Source organism: Danio rerio, chromosome 20 (assembly GCF_049306965.1).
Source record: "Danio rerio strain Tuebingen ecotype United States chromosome 20, GRCz12tu, whole genome shotgun sequence".
Classification (NCBI taxonomy): domain Eukaryota; kingdom Metazoa; phylum Chordata; class Actinopteri; order Cypriniformes; family Danionidae; genus Danio; species Danio rerio.
This window is the reverse complement of record NC_133195.1, coordinates 34,152,105-34,173,835: the sequence shown is the minus strand read 5'-3', so window position 1 is coordinate 34,173,835 and position 21,731 is coordinate 34,152,105. Positions and strand designations below refer to the sequence as shown.

Sequence of the window (21,731 nt, the reverse complement as noted above, 5' to 3'; positions counted from 1 at the left end):
TTAAAAGACGGCTTGGGTGGAGTTCTGCGGCCTCTTGCCCTTCACCGTAACACCACTCCACTATTTATACCCAATGCCACCCAGCCCAAATAAGGGGGTTTGGATACATAGCATCTGAGTTTGATATGCTTTTGGGTAAATTCTTTTGCGTATCTGAGCCTAATGGTTGTGTGTGCGTGTGAGAGAGAGCATGCATATGTGAGTGTGTGTCGCAGTCTGTGTTGCTTAGCGCGTGTTTTTCACAAACCATTCCTGACATTCCTGGCAGTGGAGTACAGTCTGTTCAGTGTGTCCTCCCCCAGCACAAGTGTTTTCGGGGGAGAACGTGGCTGCTGAAACCGGAGCATTTTTTCAGCACAGCCACCGAACACAAATTCTGATACGAATGTCCGTCCTGGAGTATCTTTCCATCTCAGACAGCTCGGAAAAATGAGATGTTCAATGGAGAAGTGTTTCCAGTGCGGCTGTTTTGTGACTTCTGATCCGTAACCACAGCATAGCTTCCATGAAACATGTGAAGGTTTGCATTAGTCCACCGTGAACCTGACCGAACACTGTCAGAACTTTATTAGTGAATATGTCGGGCCCTGTGGCTTCAGCAATGTGGAAAACATAGATTGCATAATGCAGTCATAAAAATAGAAATTACTTTAAAACATTGAATGTGATGGAATTTGGCACATTTTGAAACCAATTTTTGAGATCAAAAGATGTGCTGTACAACTAATCCAGCAGTGATATGGACTTTTCTGTGTATAACTTTCAATGTATTTTTTTTTATATATTTGCAAATATTTCAGCATCCGTTGTTTCTCTCTGTCATGCACTGCAGCATATGCATGTGTCTAAGCTCAAGTCAGTCAGTGGGTGCTTTGAGCACAAAACTCCAGACAGCAGTGTATACGTCAGACAGTTTATCCAGGATGTACCACTGGATTGCGTCCTACTACAGTTGTTAAACGTGATATTGAATTAATCTTGACGACTCTTATGTCTTTTAAATCTATCAGGAAATGTGTCACAGCGTCAGTACACTAGTTCAATATTTCGTTTTCACGCTTACTTAGTAATTTTAGCGAAAACCTCTTGATGGGTTCTTGTTTGTTGCGCAACTTTTTTACTAATCAATTTTTTCGATGCTATTATAAGGTCCCGCAGAAAAAGTGATTGACAGGTGGTAATTTGTGTGTAACTTATGTTTATTTATTCATTTGATTATGGGTAAAACAAAGACGATGTGGGTCAGTAGGCTACAAATAATGAATTTGTTATCAATTAATGAATTATTTATAATTAATTAATTCACCACCACATCGTCCATCGCGCTATTTGATATTATTTGCAGAACTAATCTACCTTTTGGTATAAATAAAGTAGCCTAACAAGTTGTACAATATAATGTAGTTCTCAAAACAAAACAAAAAATTAAAAGAGATAAATTATTATAACATTAAAAACTACTTATTGTCTTTTTTTTCAAGTTTTATAAATTTGTTCTTAATGTATTTGCATAAGTTGTAAAATATTAATTGAGTTAAGTTTTTTAGTATATTATATAGGGCTGTGCGATTTAATTAAAATCTAATCAAAATCGCAATTTAAAACATTTTGATTAGCTAATCACGAGACTGCGATATGAAATATATATTATTTAACGTCCCCCACCCAGAGCAAATGCGTGACTGCCGTCTGTGTGTGACAGTCTTACTAGCCAATTGAGTGAGCACACTTTCGTTCTGCCTGATCAGAATTACTCAGCCGAACTATGTGGAACGCTCACAATAAAAAAATAAACAAACAGGAAAGCACAAACGAGTGCTATGATGGAATCTACTGCTTCAGAAGCGTGAATAGACTAATTAATATCAAAGAAAAACAGCACATCGGTATTATGGGAATATTTTGGTTTCAAAGTCACACACACCGAACAAAGCCAGATAATTTGTAAGAGCTGTCACAGAATTGTTGGCACAGCAAGAGAAGAACCAGTACCTAACAAACCACTACAGGCAGCTAAATGAGGAGCGTCTTGCTAAAAAGTCAACTAAAAGTATTGCCAGTGACACTCAATCTAGTAGGAAGCCAATTTCCAATTTTTTGGAAGCCAATTTCCAAGCCAGTTGGACGTCTAATTTTTGGAGTTGTTTGTTAATATAAGTTGAAATCTTTTAAGTTCTCTTTTTATAACTAACATTCACTGTATTTTAGCAGTAAGAAGCTACGATAGAGAATACTGAGCTGAAGTTTGACCACAAAATTAAATTGCAAATCAAATTTGTATTTCTATTATAAAAAGAAGTTTTAATTTCAGTATTGTCACGACAGAACAACAGCATGTACTACTGTGACAAAGATCACCTCAGGTAAAGATTATGTGCTTTATTCAGTGCTAAATGCTCCCATTGTGAGTTTAACTATCAATTTATTTGACATTTATTGCTTTTCTACTGAAAGCAACACCTCAGATCTTAAAAATAAAATAACTAGCAGACTGTTTGAAAATGAAATTCAGAACTGTGAATTCTAGTAGCCTGATGACAATGTTAATGCTTAATATGTATTAATTAGTTTAAAAGTCTTTAGTATTTCATTAGGAATGCAGTGGCTGGTATTTACAGTAATTGTTTCTGTCATGTCTCGTCGCTTTTGGCCAAATTGCTTGTCACTGTAATCTTGTAGCGTGTTGTTGTTAGGACATGGAGTTATATATTTCACAAATAATTACATAGTATCAGCACATTAAATTAAACATGCACTTGTGAAATGGAGAAGCACTGAAACAGTATTTTCTTTTCAAATTTCCTCCACTAATCTTGCTAGTATTTAACTTCCAAAACATTTTATGGTGTGTGCTATACATAAAACATGTAATTGTTGAATAAAACTGCTTCCAAAAACATAATGCAGAAAGCAGATGACCTAGACTGACCGGAAACTCCCATTTAAGTGGTTATATCTGCTCGGCCAGACGCTGATGCTCCATTGGGACGCCAGTTGGCATGAGAGGACAAGCAGGATTTGAAGCCTAGACGCTTCTCTTGAATTTTAAACCACCTCAAACATTCAAACATACAGGCATGAATGCACACTGCGCCATCCTGGGGCCTGGTAAACACCTTTGGCTTCTTAGCTGACTGTACACACATGCTGAGCCAAGCAGAATCCTCTATTGCAGGCCAAAGTGGTTTAAAGGGATATTTATGACATATTTATGTAAGTGAAAAGTGTATTTTGCACTTTATCCATCCATTTACTGTGCTTTTTTATTAGGAATAAAGAAAAGATGGCAAGGAGCTGAGTTTTAGATTTGTTGGATTTTAAAAATATATTTCTGATAGTATATAAATCAAATCATAAATGTGTGTGTGCATTTATTTTCAGTCTCATCACAATAATTCAGTACATGGTAAAGGAGCAGTTTCCATTACCACATGTTTCTGTAGAAACAAAGAAATTATTATTTCAACCTGTGATGGATGCTAACACGTTTTATCCTTCTCTTTCACACACCACAACCACCTTATTTTTCACTGTAATGTGACAAGCCCCATTTCCCTGATCCATGTTCCTGCACTGGATTTTCTCTCTCTCTGTCTGGTTATTTCTGTCTTCCTGTTTTTCTTCTCTCATGGGTTTTCAAGTACATCCTCCATTTTAGTCTCTTTTTGTACCTTAAGTCAAAACATGTTTGATATTATTTTATACACAATATTTGCACTCGGGCTGCACTATATTAAAAAATGATGGCATTGTGATATTGTGTTTTTCTGCGATTTAAATATTACTGTAAAAACAATTTCACAGGATGGCTTGAAAACTGCTATTTGGAAAGACTTTTATTATTTAGAATAAATGCAATGATTCTGTAGGGAAGTGAATCAAGCATAAAATCCAATAAACAAATTACAAGCAAATACAAAAAAAGCAAGATAAAGGTGAATTAACAGTGTTTTATGGTTTTAGGGCCAGTCAAATAATTTTCAGTTGGAGAATTTAAATAATCAAATGTAAAATAACATGCAAAAGTCTTTAATGTATAAATAATTCAACAAAATTATTCTTTATAAAGTTTAAAATGGTAAAATTTATTGTGCCTGAAAACTGTCAGGCCTTAAAAACATGTGCAAATGAATAACTTTCACTCTATTTTGATTAAACTCTGCAAAAAAAAAAACAATGTGTTCTGAACTGTTTTATGACAATATTTTATACACAATTTTAGCACTCGGGCTGCTCGATATTGAAAAAATATGACATTGTGATATTTTTCTGCGATAAATATTGCTGTATATAAAATTTCACAGATTGACTTTACAACTGTTATTTGGAAAGAATGTATTATTTAGAATGATTGCCATGATTTTGTAGGAAAGTGAATCATTCATAAAATGTAATAAACAAATTACAAGCAAATACAAAAAAGCAAAGATAAAAGTAAAATAAACAGTGTTTATGGTTCTTAGGGCAGTCAAATTATATTCAGGTAAAGATTTTGAATAATTAAATTTTAAATAACATTGCAAAAGTCTTTAATGTATGAATGATTCAACAAAATTATGCCTTATTAAAGTTAAAAATGATGAAATTCATTGCCAGGCCTTAAAACGTGCAAATGAAAAACCTTCATACTATTTTGGTTAAACTTTGCAATAACTACACAATGTGTTTTGAACTGTTTATCCTGGTCAACTATAATCATAACTCCCTGTTGTGATGTGACTATATTGGATGTAGGCATGGGCTAGTAAAAGTTTCCTGACGATTTGAGAACCTTGGATAACAATATAATGGTATTGTGATTACTGCTCTAAAATGTGTTCTTTTTAAATGTCTGAGTAAAAACGGTATAACAGAAAATGTTAGCAGTTTTAAAACCTTGACGTTTCCAAATTGCGGTAAACCTTGAAACCGGTTATCGTCCCATGCCTAATTGGATTTGCACATTTAGATATCGATGCTGAAACGGTAGTACGGTACATTGTGCAGCCCTAATTTGCACTGCTCTTATAAAGCCTAATAAAGGCTTTTACTCAAAAAGCTTTTTTTTTTTTTTAAAGCACACTACAATATATTATTACGATACCAGAGGAAGCTCCCTACATGATACCACCTAGTAGATTGTGATTAGCATTTTAACAGCAATTCAATCTTGAATTGAACTACAAAGGTAATGTTTACATTTGTAAACTGTGCTAACTGCATTCATCAGGGTTATTCAAAACCGAGGTGATTTCTCTTAAGTGCATATCTGTGTTCTTACAACTGTACAATTTTTGAAGATGTGTTAATGGTCAATTGTGTTGTTGCTTCTTGCAATCTTAAATGTCCAACATGTTTGATATGATCAGGGAAGCATCAAAGTCTCTGTAAGCATATTGAGAGATTTCATCTGTAATATGGATTTGATCTGTAATATCTGTTTATCGGGAGACAATGTAAGTCAAACATGACATCTTTCTTTCTATGATTTCTAGAAGGGGCGAAATCAAGGTTGAATTGAGTTGAAACTGTAGAGTGATCTTCACTAAAATTGATGAAAGCGAGCAATGTTAAAAAAAGAGTACAGTTATTCACTGAATTTTTTTTCTTTTCATCATAACATCCAGAATCAAAATCAATAAAATTCAGAAAAAGATATCATGGTTTTCATTAGACCTGTCATAATAATCATCATTTAGACTTATCGCACAATGCATGGACAGGACTTCAATCATTTTTTGGGGTGCATTATATATCCGCAATACATAAAAAACAATTCAACATTTTAGCTGATCGTGCAACATTGCTATCTCTATTGGAGGTGCAACATTGCTATCTCTATTGTCCGTGTTGGTTTGGTTAACCAAACCCGTGTTGGTTTGGTTAAAGAATACTATAGTATTTCCTATAAGATCTAGTAGCAGATATCGCAGCCTGTTTCTTTTTACTTCGCACTTTTTTTTTTTTAACATTTATTATTATTTTTTAGGATATGCATTTTCGCATTCAGATTCCAATGCCTCATCATTAAGTTGTTAAAATGACTATAATTTAACATTCTTAGAAATAAAATATTATGTGTTCTTTGGAAGAGCGTACTTGCATTGTGATGATGTTATATTGTTATTCTGGCATTACATGTGTGGCATTGCAATATATTTTGGTGCAATATATTGTAAAAACAAAAATAGATCTCGTGGCAGGCCTAGTTTCAATACTTATATTAAAACAAAAAAGAACAGAGAAAAACAGGTAATGTAATTTGTAATATTATTTCACAATAATGTGTTTTCTCATACTTCATAGTTGGGTTTTCATTTTAATTTCTCAAAATCAACATATGTTGTATTTGGTTTAAAACATCATGCTACTTTATGCACACTTTGTTTGCTGCATAATTTTCATTTGTGGGTCAAGATATTCTTTGAAATGCCTTAAAGGGACTTCTGCAATTCTCAGCAGTGCTAAAAGTCCTAATGAGACAATAGAAAGTGCTAGTAGTAAGCACTTTTTCCACGGATGATTTTGCATTTCTTATTAGCGGTGGTTTTAAATTTACTAAAATGGCCTGGTCAAGTTTTAGAAAGTAAAGATACCAAGAAGTGTTGCAATTATTTTTATAATAATCCCAGTGTATTGAAAACTGTTAATACTGTTTTTTTTTTCTTCTTCATTTGAGTGATGTACAACCACTTCATTATCTAGAAACACTCTGTTCCTCTTGGAGTAAGTTGAGTTTTTAACACTTGCATAATCTAATGACAATGGCAGTACAACAGTACGTTAAATTGATGAAAGTTCCCACTTTGCATTTGTTTCTCTCATTAGACATTTAGTTTGGATTAAAATGAATAGTACTAACATGTAACTTGACAATGCATGATGTTGTTAAGTAGCTAGACATTGTGGCATAATAAATGATTGCATTATAAACCTCAGTGTTTTTAGCAAACCAGAGGAGTCGTTTCTTAATTTCTTTTCCTCATTGCCTCTAATTAACTGCTTCCTCATTTCACTCGTTGACATTCATAGAAGCTGTTTTCCACACGCATAGAAATGTGTCCTTAACATTTTTTGCTCTATTTGGAGTTAGTCTGGTTTTTCCTAGAGAGAAATGTCAATTATTGTCATATAAAACAGGCCTGCCGCTCAAACCAGAACATCTGGAGCTGAGAGAAACGGTTCATTATTAATCAAAGACGTTTATTGCAGGTTTTTGGGTTTGCCACATGGATTTATGAAGTGTGGTATATTTATGTATTATAGTATACATACATTTTTTGAATATACACAGCTGTTGCCTTTTTTTTTCTTTTGTTTATGTGGTTTGGATCCCAAATTTACCTTTGGTTTCTTCATCATAGACAAGACTTTATTTCTGCTGAAGTCAAGCGGTTGCCACACAAATTTTGGTTTAATGCATACAGTACCTCTGTTTTCAAATAAAGTTATGCTTATGCCTTTGTTTAAATAACACTGTATTGAAAGACACATACCAAAACTGTACAAAACCTTGTAGAAACAGCTGTAAAGTGTGTATATTTTAGCTATAGAAATAATATGCGGAATACAAAGATATAAGATAAAGTTTGTTCTTATACACTACTGATCAAAAGTTTGGGTTCAGTAGGATTTAAAAAAAAAAAGTTTATCCTGCTCATCAAGGCTGCATTTATTTAATAAAAAATACAGGACAAATTGTAAAACAGTAAAATGTTATTGCACTTTAAAATAACTGTTTAAAAGTAGTTTAATTTAATTTAATAATACATTTCATTGATTTTAAAGATTAATTTTTAGCTTAAGATTAAGTCTTCAGAGTCAAAGGATCCTTCATATTAATTTATTATTATTATTATTATTATTATTATTAATGGTAATGGTAATACTAATAAAAGCAATAATGAAGGGAGTAATAAGTTCATTTAAAACTACATACAGTACACTGTAAAAAATTTGACCTTAAATTCACAGTAAATTACTGGCTAATAATTGCATTACTTTCACAGTAAATTACTGTATGTAAATTCACAGTAAATTATTGTGAGGTAGTTCACAGTAATTTACTGTGGTTTTGTCACATTAAATTATTGTGAAATTACAACCATATATTGTAAATTTACAGTAGATAATAAATCCGTTACTGTGATTTCACAGTACTATCTTGTAGAATTAACTATATTTTACTGTGAATTTGCAAAACGATTACTGTGATTTAGCAGTAGGTTGCAGTTTAAATACCTGATTTAACTGTAAAGTTACAGTTATATCCCGGATTACTGTAATTTAACAGTTTAGTTCTGTAAAATTTTAAAGCAATTTTAGGTCACACAAAAATGAAAATTCTATCTTGATTTACTCACCCTCAGGTTGTTCCAGCTCTGTTAAAAATGATTTTTTTTGTTAAACACAGGAATAAAAATACCAAATATTCCTCTTTGTGTCCAAGCAACCTGAGGATGCGTAAATGGCGACAGAATCTTCATTTTTGGGTGATCTGAGAAGATTCTAAAATCAAAATAAAAACAAACACACATACATTTTACAGATTTATTTAACAGCTTAATGACATCTGTGTAAACATTTCAGAAAACTTTCAAAAGGTGAAGGTGAAGCCTCAAAAAAATACTATAAGAACATATTAATAAAAAAATCTGACATCATATTTAGCATACATATAAAAAGCAGTGCTTCAGAGTGCGCTCTCTCTCTCTCATTTTATATATATATATATATATATAAACACATATATATATACATACATATATATACATGAGAGAGAGAGACAAAACTTCTTGCTAAATTAGGCAGTCGTCTATTCAAGGTCAATCATTTTCCTGATAATTTTACACACTTGCTGGTTGACGTGTCTTCTCTGCTTCTTTGACTTCGTCTGTCTTCCATCTCCAAACTGGTGCCCAAAAAGCACCTATAAGCAAAAGGGCAGACAAACAGTTAGCTTCATACAACACTACTGGGACACTACTGCTGCACTACAGAGCAAAATTACTGTTAGCTCAGTTTGAACATGATGACAATACTGTAACTCAGTCAAACTGCAATCATTTAAACAAAAACATCTGAAAAACATTTCCATCACAAACACACAATCAAGAACAGTCTAACAACAAATAGTGGTTTCAATGACCTAGGCAGAGCATTTTAAAACAGTTGATTTGATTTACACCTTCTGTTTACAGACTATAATCTAATGCTGGGTTCACACTTATTGCAAAGTTAACACATGCATCACAGCACATGCTCTTGAATACTAGCAGGATGTTTCTTGCATCAAGCTAATTTTTCATGATTTAAATATTAGGAAAATTTTGCAAAAAAAACTTGATTGAAGTGATACAGCACTTGTGTTGTATTCATTTCAATCAAGTTTTTTGCAAATATTCCAAATATTTTTCAACGTTTTTTGAGTTTTACTTAATTTGTGCTGCCCAGTAAAAATGTCCCACTATTTATGCATTTGCAATGACTTGCATGTAATCCACTCACCTGAATAGGTAACTTCACATATGGTATAACAGCCCCATCCTTTTAAAGACAGCTTCCCCTCTGGTCTCCAGCACAGACAAACAAATTGTGTCTGCAACACAGCCCTTTATAACAAGGGGACAAGAGGAGTCATGACTTGTGCTCCTATACATTCCTTGTTTAACCCCCCCCCCCCCAAAACAAGCCCTCAGTTACAATATTTATTGTTGACATTACCTTAAATTCCAGAGTGCAAAAGGCATCTTCAGCATACTTCAGTTTCAGACCAGATCCAAAGTCAGTTGTGAAACCCAGGTGAGGTCCCATGACCACTCGACCCTCCAAGGAATAAGACTAAAAGGGGGAAAGAAGGACTAAATTAGAGATGTTTGTGAATAATTAAATTTGTTGACATTTCATGCTCTGCCTATTAAAAACCAAGCAAACAAAAATACATGCCCAGTAAAATTGCTTATAAAAATAAAAACTATAGTTTAAAAAAATCTTTGTCTAATATTTACTACTACTGGAGGTACTGGTGGAACTTCTGGAAGAAGAAAAAGTTTGTACAAGAAACTGCTCACAACAAATCTGTGAAAAACCTGACATTTAAAAATCTAATAAAATGAGGAAGGCATCAACATTACCTTTAATAATCAAGCGATAGTTGATTGGTAGCATCAGTGTTTTAACATCAATGGCTGTGGCTGCAAAAACATATGAATATAATAAGAGTAGAATAAGACTCAATCTAACACACGCACACACACACACACACACACATACTCATATATTAGATTGTGATAATGAATTTATGTTACATTTGTGTGCTCAGAATTTACTCACCTCACACTTCAGTTATTATCAGGTACACCTGAACACCAAAAAATAAAATCTACAGTTAGTGACAATATACAATTAACTTAGTTCTCATTAATAAATGTTAGCACTGCATTAACACCAGTGAGAAATATACAATATGTACCGTGTTAGTGTTAGTTTAAAAGAATACAACTGAATTGTATTATAAGCCTCATTTAATAAAACAGTTAAGACTTGTTTCATAATGAGTTTAGTTTATTTAACTAACTTAACGTTAACGTTAGAGTGAACAAAATTAACGTACATGATGGTGACTAACGTAACCGTAACGTTAACTTAAGTGAAGGTCAGAGCTTACCTTAACTTTAGTCATTTCACCTTTACTTCAGTCTTGTACTGAAACAGAAAATGCAGTTAACAAGAAGTTAAAGAAAATTCCATTTCCTTTTTCAGGAACTAACGTTAACGTTATGCTAATACCTCAGAAAACACTACAATCACCATCTGGCGTCGTTAATTTCTTGCTTTAAAAAAAGGCGCGCTTAAACCCTGTACGTGCTAGTACAACTAAAGTACTCGGTAAATTCCTGTTAAAAGACATGCACTATGCAGAAATACACATACAACAATCATTTAACGGACAAAAGTCATATTTTAACACTTACCGAGGATGAATCCGTTGGGTGAAGAGACGACACAGGCGTTGTCTGTGGTGATGGCGCTTGTTTGCGTTCGAGTCGAGTCAGTTCTGTTCAATGAATCGGCTCCTTTAAGTGAACATTAAAGAGTCGAATTCGGCTCCTTTAAGTGAACAGTAAAGAGTCGAATTCGCCTGAAAACGATTCCGTTTTGTATAATATTGTAAGACGCAAACATATAATTCATTAATATTTCATCATATTGCTTGGTTCGTGTACTGCTTGTACACGAATTGCTTGTTCATGACTATGAGCTCATGAACACGTCTGATATCTGAATCTGATTCAATGTCACACGAGTCCTGAACCGAAGCAGTGCAAAAGTAATATATTGATTGAAATATAAAGTTAATTATTTTCTTCGCCATTCAAAATATTACATATCTCTGACTTCAACAATAAGAATAAAGTTCGTTTGGAGTGTATTGAGAATTATATTTTTTTCCTCCCAGGATTCATTTCGCACCAAGCTGCATCAAGCTGTAATGGTGGATGAGAAGGCACATAATATTATAAATATTGCTTGTAATATGTAATGAAATAAAGTTTTAACACTTTTTCATGCGAGAATGTAGTTCTTCAAAACTCAAATCTGTGGATTGCTAGTAAAGATTGTGTTTAATTTTAAGTGTGTTTTGCCGGTAGCGGAGATCTATGACCTCCAGGCGGTAACGGCGCTCTTTACTCATGTATCCGCCGAGAGGCGCCTGTCTTCAGGCTAGACATTGGGACAATTGCCCCGTCTTCGATGGCTCTATATGCGTCCGAAAATGAAGTTTTAACTGTTTTTCATGCTAGAATGTAGTTGTTTAAAACTCTAATCTGTGGTTTATTTATATAGATAAAAAAATAATAATTTATATATATATATATATATATATATATATATATATATATATATATATATATATATATATATATATATATATATATATATTTAATTCTGAGATTAGTGACCTCCAGGCGATGACAGGTGCCCAATACTCATGAAACCGTCTAAAGCAGACATTTACCCTGACATTGAAATAATTGTTGGCTGTTTAACAGTCTTTGGTTTCATTAATTAATTACTTTTTATTCCAGTTTATTATGTTTTGGCTAAGCACACAGTTGTTCATTAAATATTATTTCCTATTGTATGTTAACTGTATAAAATTAAATAAAGGTGCAGTACAACCAAAAAGATGTTGGTAACCAAATCGTTTTGGGGGCTATAACATTCTGTTATTATCTGTTAAAAGTTCATTTGTATTAATTTCTACGTTGAGTTAAAAAAAAGGTTTGAATTTCTATAACTAACGTGCAAAAGATATAGCCCTTTTCACAGTAATTTGCTGTAATCATGCTACCTGCCGTAATTTCACAATAAAATTATGAATACAACATATTACTGTGAATTTTTCAGTTAAATACTGTGAAGGGATACTAATGTAATTTACTGTGAAATATTACAGTAACTTGTTGTGAAAACCTGGAAATTTTTTACAGTGTAAGAATGCAGTTATTTAAAATATAAATAAATATTAAAAAATGTATCATTTTTTTTTACATTTTATAAATGTTGCCTTGAACAGAATCAATTTCTTTAAAATAAAAAACAAGAAAAAAAAAACTGACCTCAAACTTTTGACCGGTAGTGTATACAGTAACAAGATTGTAGAGTGTCTCTGATGTCAACAGTCTTTGACTTGGCCAGTTTGAGGATATCTACAGTATCAAAGGGGATATATTTTGTAGTTGTGCAATTTTCCATTGAAGCTCAAGAAGAGAGAAGTCTTTTTTTAGCTTCAGTTTCCAGAAGAATAGCCTCTATAAACATTAAAGCTCTGTTTGTTTTTTTCAGTGGACATCTTTTTATTTGTTCATAAAACGTCAGGTTTCATATCTGTATAGCACCAGCAATATCTCTGTTGTATCTCTTATAAATTGGCCATTGCAAACAAAGACATCAATCCCAGATGTTTCTCCTTTAGAGTTTCAGTACAAATCTGAACTTTTTCTCCAACTTGCCTCAAACCTGGCTCCAGAATATGCAAATATGTTACTCATATTTAAAGTCAGATATTTCAAGAGGAGCTAAAATATTTTATTCATAGGCACAACTATATAGTAAGTGCACTGTAGAAAAAAAAAAGTTACATTTACAAATGTACAGTAGCTGATGAGATTTAATGTAAAATACTTATAATTCTCTCATAATATAGTCTTATATGGCTATTACACAACTGTAATACACTGTCTTATAGCCTGGTTTGTTAATTTGTTGGATTGTTTTGCTTTTTTTCTTAAATTAATCCGCTCAATAGTTCGTTTCAATCGAGTTGAGACCACCTCATTCAGGCGATCTTGGAGTGATTGATTTGGCGCTGTTTCGAGTGTGATTGTGGTATTAAAGGGCACCTATGGTGAAAAATCTACTTTTCAAGCTGTTTGGACAGACGTATGTGTGTATATATAGTGTAAAGACCGTCATATTGGGGTGAAATAAACACAACCAGTCCTTTTTTTTCAGTTTAACAACATAAAAACGGTGGACCAAATGGAGAGGTTTTCAGACCGACCGCAACTTGACATAGGAGTGCGGTCCCCCCGCCCACCGAATTGATTCGCGTAGCATGTCCCTGTAGTCACGTGTATAATCATGTCAACAAGACCAGATGTGCGCAAAGCAACGGGGAATAAAAGGTCTGTTTAGTTCGCTAGGATCATCAATCATCATCAATTGTGATCAAGAGTAAGTCTCACATGTTTAAAATGTTTTAAAACAGTGCACGTGTGTAATGAAGTACAGCGATTTACTTCAGCTTTACTTCATCAGCACAGCCGCGTGTCAGAACAATTATAAAGGAAGACGCTTCAATCAGGGTTTGTGGACGTTAAATCAGGTTTATTTTGTACATTAATATAACAGATATCCATACAGCAGTGGAGATTAGCCTGTATCATGTCACATTTGCGTGCAAAAACCATGCAAAGCTAAGCGCGCTCTGTGTGTGTGTGTGTCTGCTGTGTTGTGTGCGCGCGTGTGTATCTGTGTTTGTGTGTGTGCGCACTTGTACTTTGTAACAATATTGCGTGTGACTCATCAATGTAACTGCACAACAAATACTCATTGGTAAAGTTCTTACTGTAGTGTTTCTCACAAACGCTATGTGAGACCTTCTTCCTTTTAATCTGTCTGTTGTCTGACGCAGCCGAGGGAGGAGATTAAGGCACGCAGAAAGGCACGTAGAAACAGTAGGCGGGGAGGACTCGCCTTAAAGTAGCAGTACGACAAAACAACCCCCTGGTGGAAAGATGTATAAAACAGTAAAAGGTATAATAAAAAATGTGATGGGTGTTTTGAGCTGAAACTTTGCATACACATTCTAGAGACGCAAAACACTTATATTAAATCTGAAGAAAGGGGTAACCCAGGTGCCCTTTAAAAAAAAGCCAGACAAACTGCTTTAACTGGGTTAACGAGACAAGTTCTGAACGAATGTCTAGGTGTGAAAGACTGTAGATTTGTAGACTGTATTTGCATGCAATTAACAAACAGTTGCAGCCAAATTAAAGATTAGTGACAAGGCAGCACTGGCCAGTAACCATCCTGCCTACTGTCCTGAGCGTCTCGCACACTGTAATTGTATTTATATATGATTTAATTGCTTTTGCAGTTCAATGCTTGTCAAAGAAAGATTGATGAGAAAACCGTCTAGAAGAAAGTGCATCCCATTTTTCATGTTTCCTGTTCTCATCCGCACATTTTAGATTTGGTCTGTTTGTTTTGGAGATGACACTCATAGTTTAGGGGATTTACGTAAATGTGCATCTGATTACATCTGATGGTCTGGAGAACATCCACTATGGAATATTCCATTTGTTACTAGCCTCATTTTATTCACTCATTGTGAGATATTTGCTGTTACAGAAATTAGCATGAAAACATGTGCTGCACATGTGCACTCTTTGTCATTCATAGCTGGAGAGGAGTGGTGTGTGTGTGTCTGTCTGTGTGTGTGTCTGTGTTTTCTGTAAGAGGGAGACAGTGAGAGAGAACGCACACTTCCTTTGCATATTTCCTGTTTACTCCTGTTGGCCTGTATTGGTGGCTCTCAATCAAACCAAGTGTTTTGTAGGTTATCCTAAAACTCAGTGACACAAGGTTTGGTTATGTGTAAGTTGTTTCGACAAGCACAATTTATAGTTTTGTATAATGTTATTTGGGTATGAGAGAGATTTGCATACACTCTAAATGCCAAGCCATACTGCAACATGCAATCATGTGTACATTCTGTTTTATGATGTTTGTATACTGTACACACATTAACCAGTGTGCTATAATTCTTTAAAGATTGCTTCTTATTTCTGGAATAAACCATGAAAGGTCTGCTTTGGTTATTGGAATCACTATAAACATTTCTGTCACGATAGCTCTGGAGAGATTTAGTATGTAATGCATATGTACTGTATATGGCATGTGTTTAGTCTTGTGACATATCTGCAATTCTGCTGCTTCTGCTGCTAATTTGATAATTGGTGCAGATTAAGTTAGTGATGGGCAATATTAAACAATAAACGATGAGCAATATTATATCAAATCGCGATAATATTTACGTCAGTAAATATGGACTTTTTAACTCTACATTGATCTTAGAGCCAATCACAGCAGAAATGTGCAACAATGTGAATCTATGTTGAAATTACATGTTTAAAATGTATTTATTTTGTCAAATTTATCGGCAGAAAATGTTTTGCCATTTATTAGACCCACTAATTTTTGTGTCCTCAGTCATTGTTGGGGTACTCTTTTTAAATCTGAAAGCATTAACAACTTATATTGAAATGTATATCATTATTGTTCAATATGGAAAATAATTATCAAGACTGCATTTTTGTCATATCACCCAGCCCTAGATTAGGTACTTTTCCAGTATGTTTATAGCCAGTATATTTACAAACATGCTGTCTGGGATCATAACAAACTGTATACATAATATCAGTTATTTTTATTTATTTCCATATATTTTATTTATATTCTTTTTATATGTGTATACTTTTAAAGGAACCCACCATTAATGTTAAATGTGTGTGCTTCTTGATATAATCAAATGCTCAACTGTAGTTTCATTCAGTTGAATAGTTGGAATGTGCCAGTTGCAGGAAAATTGCGCTGACAATGATTTGATTTTATGATCAATAGGATTTTACCAAACACACTGTTTAGACGAATGATTAAAGACAAAGCATCATCATCTGTTTATACGCCTGTATATAAACTGGACTCATAGGTCTGCCCTTTGAGCAACCAGAATGGAACCTCTTTGTGTTCCTTCTGTATTGTTCCCTTGCTGCAAGAACATTAAATCTTTTATAAAGAATCTTCCTGAGTCTTGGAATAATTTTTGATCCTGACAACTGTACATATAACCTCCACAGCAGATCTATACACAGGTGGAGCTGTGGTGAAGGAGGGTATCTGCAAACCTCTCAGCCTACATGCTTAGTGTTTCATGAATGAACTTTGTAGTTTTTGGGACGCACCCATCTAATTTCAGAGGAAAATATAGCTATTAAACATGTTGTGGATTTTTATTTTTATTTTTTCCAATTCATTCAAGCTAATTTGAAAAAAAAAAGTCACATTTTTAGACAAAGTAAACAATAAAGCCAGTTCCAAAACTTGACATTAACTGGGGCATGAACAGATTATATTATTAATTTGGCTTGCACTTTACTGTATTTTACCCAAGAAAGTACTGGTTAAATAAGGTTACCTACTACATGGATTAAAGATAGGTTTGGATGTAGGTTCAAGACTAGTGCACAGAAATTACCAGTTATAGTAAAAGTACATTGAAACGTGACAGTTCTAGTGAGAGTTCAACTTTATTCAAGTTTAGATCTGCACATCAGTAAAACAGTGTTATCCTCAAAGCATTGGAAAAAGGTGTAGCGCAACTGAAGAAAAAAAACAAAGAAAAGAAAACAAGTGGCTCACGACTCACTTAATTGGGCACATGCATTAAAAAAACTTTACAAAACAAACAAAATCTATTAAAAAGTGTTAAGAGAAATGAATCCTCATGCCTCACAGTTTTGTCAATGTCAAAACCTCAAAGTTTAGGCAAATCAGATCTTGTTTGAATATAGTAAGTAATGAGCTCATCATTTTAACTATTGTGCACAATCTGTGAATTTGTAAGCAGTCTAAATAACGTAAAACTCCTGTCCGCCAATTTAGAGTCTTGAAGTATTGGGTGTGAAGTGTTTTTTTTTTTTTTTTGTATTATTAGCTATTATACTTAATTATTTAGTATTATAAGCTAATATTTAGATATTAGTATTTCAAAGTTTTAGGGTATGTTGTTTAAATTCTTTAGTTTTTCTTTGTCTGAATTGCAAGCTTCTTCTGGATTATCAATTTAGTTTGTAGGATTTCCCCAACTGGAAATTGAATAAGTTTTCCCAAAACTGTTGCCTGGGGTCTTCCATACTATGTAACGTTTGACCCTCACTTAATGATCTCTTACGTAATGTGCAAACAACAATGTTTTGATACCCTGAACAGCAATTCAAAGTCTTTGAATATCTAGTGGTGTCTGGGCGGCATTAGGTGACTTTTCCCTCTATGAGTTTGTTTACATGATGTTGTTGAATTGAAAACATCTTCAAATCATATTCTGATCTAAAATAAGCCAACGAACAGAGCCTTTTCATTCATTCATTCATTTTCTTGTCGGCTTAGTCCCTTTATTAATCTGGGGTCGCCACAGCGGAATGAACCGCCAACTTATTCAGCAAGTTTTTACGCAGCGAATGCCCTTCCAGCTACAACCCATCTCTGGTAACAGAGCCTTTTCAGAGAACCATCATTTTAAGAGCTCCAGTATTTCTCCTTGATTTCTACTGAAGATGTATTTTAGAAGCATGAATTGCCTCCTCAGATATATAGATGTGTATATAGATAGATGTGTCAGTGAGATCACAGACTTCAGCTGAACTCTGTGTAACATCATATCTCGTCCTGTGCACAGTAAGCTACAGAGGACATAACTGTAATATGAAATACAGGCAACATTTCATATGTGCTAAATATATGTATCCCATGGTACACCTCACATCCTCTGAACCACAACTGACCATATTGTAAAAGGATTTGAATCATTTACAGTCTCTCCACAGGCCATTGCAAAAACAGGGTAGAAGATTCCCCATATGATGATAAATCTGTACTAGCAAAACCAATGTTTAACGCAATTGTGATTTGCATCATAGATGATAAACTCATAATTTCACACATAAATGAATACAGATGTGTCAGACACAGAAGTAGCTCTTTATAACAATCTTAAACATCCCATGCTAATAACAAATGATTAAGTTGAGTTGAGGCACTTACTAAGAGGGATTTTGGGCTATATGTGACCGAAATTCAAACCACCACCACATCAGTGAAGACTCGGTCATCATGTGTTGGAATTAAAATTATTCCAAGAATAGAAATGAAACATTACTGAAGAAATACAAAAGATTTCATTCTGGTAGCTCAAAGGGCAGTTCTTTGAGGTTAGTTTATATACAGGCATATAAAAAGATGATAAGGCATTGTCTTTAATCAATCGTCTAAACAGTGTGGTGGGTAAAGTCCTATTGATCATATACTCAACTCCTTGCAGGCTCAGTTTTTATGTAACTAGCACATTCTGACCATTCAACTGAATAGCAACTGCATTTGAGAGAGGATGCGTCTAAAAAAATATACATTTATAAGCTCTAACAGTATAAATATATAAATAGCATATAAATAAAAGGTATGGAAATTAACACAACAATTTCCATTTTTTTAAATAAGAGTGCAAAACATACAACATACAGTAAACCCAGAACACAAACAGCAATTGAACAGAAATTAAAACAACAGAAATGAGTGTAAGCAATGACAATCAGAATAATATTGGTAGTATTTAGCATTAATAAAAAAAAAAATAAATAAATAAATAAATAAAATAATAATAAAAATAATACAGAAGTTGGTGATGATGTTCTGTGGTCTCAGTAACAGTGGTATCAATAATTATGGTAAATAATGATAATGCTTATAATAAAAAATAGGTACAAGCAGCAATTATGCGGCCAAGCAGTTCAGAGGCAGAATGAGCAAAGCAGTACACAGGTCAAAAGCAACAAGGTTAGTAAGGAGCATTGGACAAAGTGAAACAATGAGTTTTTGAATACATTTGAAGTATGTAATGGCTTATGGACAAAATGGCTGACCTGGAAAAATTAGACATCATCCGACTCTGCATGCTCCACTGGATGTAAAGAGACCACTTTTTTGAATTTTGGAGAAAGGGTTGAGAAGTTATAATAATAAAGCCATATTTGTTAGACCACTTGGGGGCAGTTCAATTCAATTCAGCTTTATTTGTTTAGCGCTTTTACAATGTAGATTGTATCAAAGCAGCTTCACATAAATGGTCATAGTAGCTGGAACAGTGTAGTTCAGTTTTTAGTGTTTAAGTTCAGTTCAGTTCAGTGTGATTTAAAATCATTACTGAGAGTTCAAACACTGAAGAGCAAATTCATCGATGCGTAGCTCTACCAATCCTGAACCATGCGAGCCAGTGGCGACAGTGGAGAGTGAAAAAAAACTTCACCTGATAGGAGTGAAGAAAAAAAGTGTGCCGAAATGCTTCAGATTATATCAGACCATGGTTGTCACAACACACACCCAAGTTTGGCATGAATAGGTTTGTGTGTTACGAAGATATCGCCTCAAGTCTATTCTCGCAAATTCTATGTTAACTTTGTTCACAAGTTAAACAATAACGGAATTTTGATCATGTGATTCAATTTTGAATTCAAATGTGATAAATAGCCTAGGACGAGTTTGATAAAATAAGTTTTGCAAAAAAATCAAAATAGCAAAAAAATGGGCCAAGGAATGAGAGGAAAAAGAATTTGATTGTAGTCTATTCGTTTCAAATGTTCCAAAGAAAAACGTAAGTAAAACTTTGGAGTGGTGGCGCTGGAGTGTTGGCTTTTGAGACTTCATGTTTGCTCTGATTAATGTTGAAACTGTCCTCTATCATTGTGCCAAATTATACCACTTTCATGCATATGTTTATATGGGCTGCCATTCAAATCTGCCGAAAGTATTAAATAATAATAATAATAAGAACAACAACACCAATGGAAACAAAAGGTGCCTACACACCTGCGGTGCTTGGCCCCTAATAATGACACAAACCCTGAACATAACACATATATCCTCACTTTTTTATCACTAACCATGTTTTCCCCCCTCAATCTTTCCTTTCTTTTTTTCTATACTAATTTTCTAGCATTGTTACAGTGAGTCATGTCTGCTGTGTCCAGCTCTTCATCTTCAGGAGGTTGTCAACAAGTCTGTGTCACATGTTAAGTACTAGGAAATTGAGATTAATCACTGCCATCTTAGCAATCCTACCATTACATTTTCCTAGCAATCAGAAGCTATTTTTCAAATATGAAGCCATCTAAATTCCATCTAATTCTGGGTTCAACGCTGGGCTGAAAATATGCATTACACTAAAGTATGAACACCTACCCCAGTTGACCTGCAGGATCACATCACAGTTTCAAGTGTTGACAGGTTTACTTGATGTATGAATGGCCTCTTGATGTTTTTGCTGGTACTCCAGTGAGTTTCTGATGACGGCTCTGTTCAACATGCACAGATTCCAGCACATGTATGGCCAATTCCATATGCGTCTGTCATGCCTCCCAAAACTGTGGGAAACTGAAAAGTTGAGTAGAGATGTGCACCTGAACTTAACTGGAAGTGTTTAGGAAATGTCATCTAACATCTAACTGTTCTGGACTTGACATTTTATATGTTTTTCTCATCTTGCACATTTGATTCATCTCACTATCTCATTTACAGATGTGAATTTGGTTTGTCAGAGGAAGTCTACATCTGGAATTAGAGCTGCACGATTAATCGGAAAAAGATCGCGACCGCGTTTCGACCCTACACACGACCTTAATTCAGCTTTTCTATGATTCAGCTAAAAGCGAAAAGGCGGTTGCACAAGTCTTCACATTATTTTATAAACACTGCACAGCAACATGGACAACTCCAAATGTTGTTAAAAGTGTCACATACTTTATTTATAAGGTATAATTCACCCCAAAATTTCTGTCTTAATGTAATGATGTGTTCACGGCTGTGAAATCACGTATGAGTTGACTTACTGTTTGTTTACTATTTAGAGAACGCGTGAGTGCCTGCCAATGATCTCTACGTCAGCGAACAGATCCTGCATAGGCTTTGAATACCGGGTAATAAAGTTGTAAATAACGTTCAGATTTCTTGCACGGAGCAAGAGTCGGGAGTCGGGAGAGTGGGAGTCGTGTGGGAAGTATGATTTCCATGTAGGTTTTTTTCTCCTCAAAGTGATGGCAGCCATGATATAAGCCGCAATCATCAGGGAAAGTAAAACCAGCATGTGCATCATTTAAATGATCATATCGCATTTTAGAATTATGATTTCTAAACGTTTACTGGGTTAGTATAACTACTCTAGCCTATATAATGTTGAGTATAATGCAGGAGCATCTACAGAATTGTGAAAAAATCGTGATCTTGATTTTAAGAGAAATAGTGATTCTCATTTTAGCCAGAATCATACAGCCCTATCTGGAATCACAATTTACAAAGAGTAAAATGGCCAAATTCACAGTGTGGACTAATGGTTAGATAGTTGGACTTGAAACCCA

General features: G+C 34.2%; 1 protein-coding gene and 1 long non-coding RNA gene across 4 annotated transcripts in view; one reads left to right on the top strand and one right to left on the bottom strand.

Annotated features, from left to right (window-relative positions):
• usta (uronyl 2-sulfotransferase a) overlaps window positions 1-21,731 on the top strand; it is a 118,858-nt gene that overhangs the window by 41,984 nt on the left and 55,143 nt on the right.
• Window positions 8,517-11,031, bottom strand: LOC137488589 (uncharacterized). The gene is made up of 7 exons (XR_011007698.2): window positions 10,953-11,031; window positions 10,646-10,683; window positions 10,312-10,339; window positions 10,113-10,172; window positions 9,703-9,819; window positions 9,487-9,590; window positions 8,517-8,908 (listed from the first exon to the last, which is right to left on the bottom strand). It is a non-coding gene; the product is annotated as an uncharacterized lncRNA (long non-coding RNA).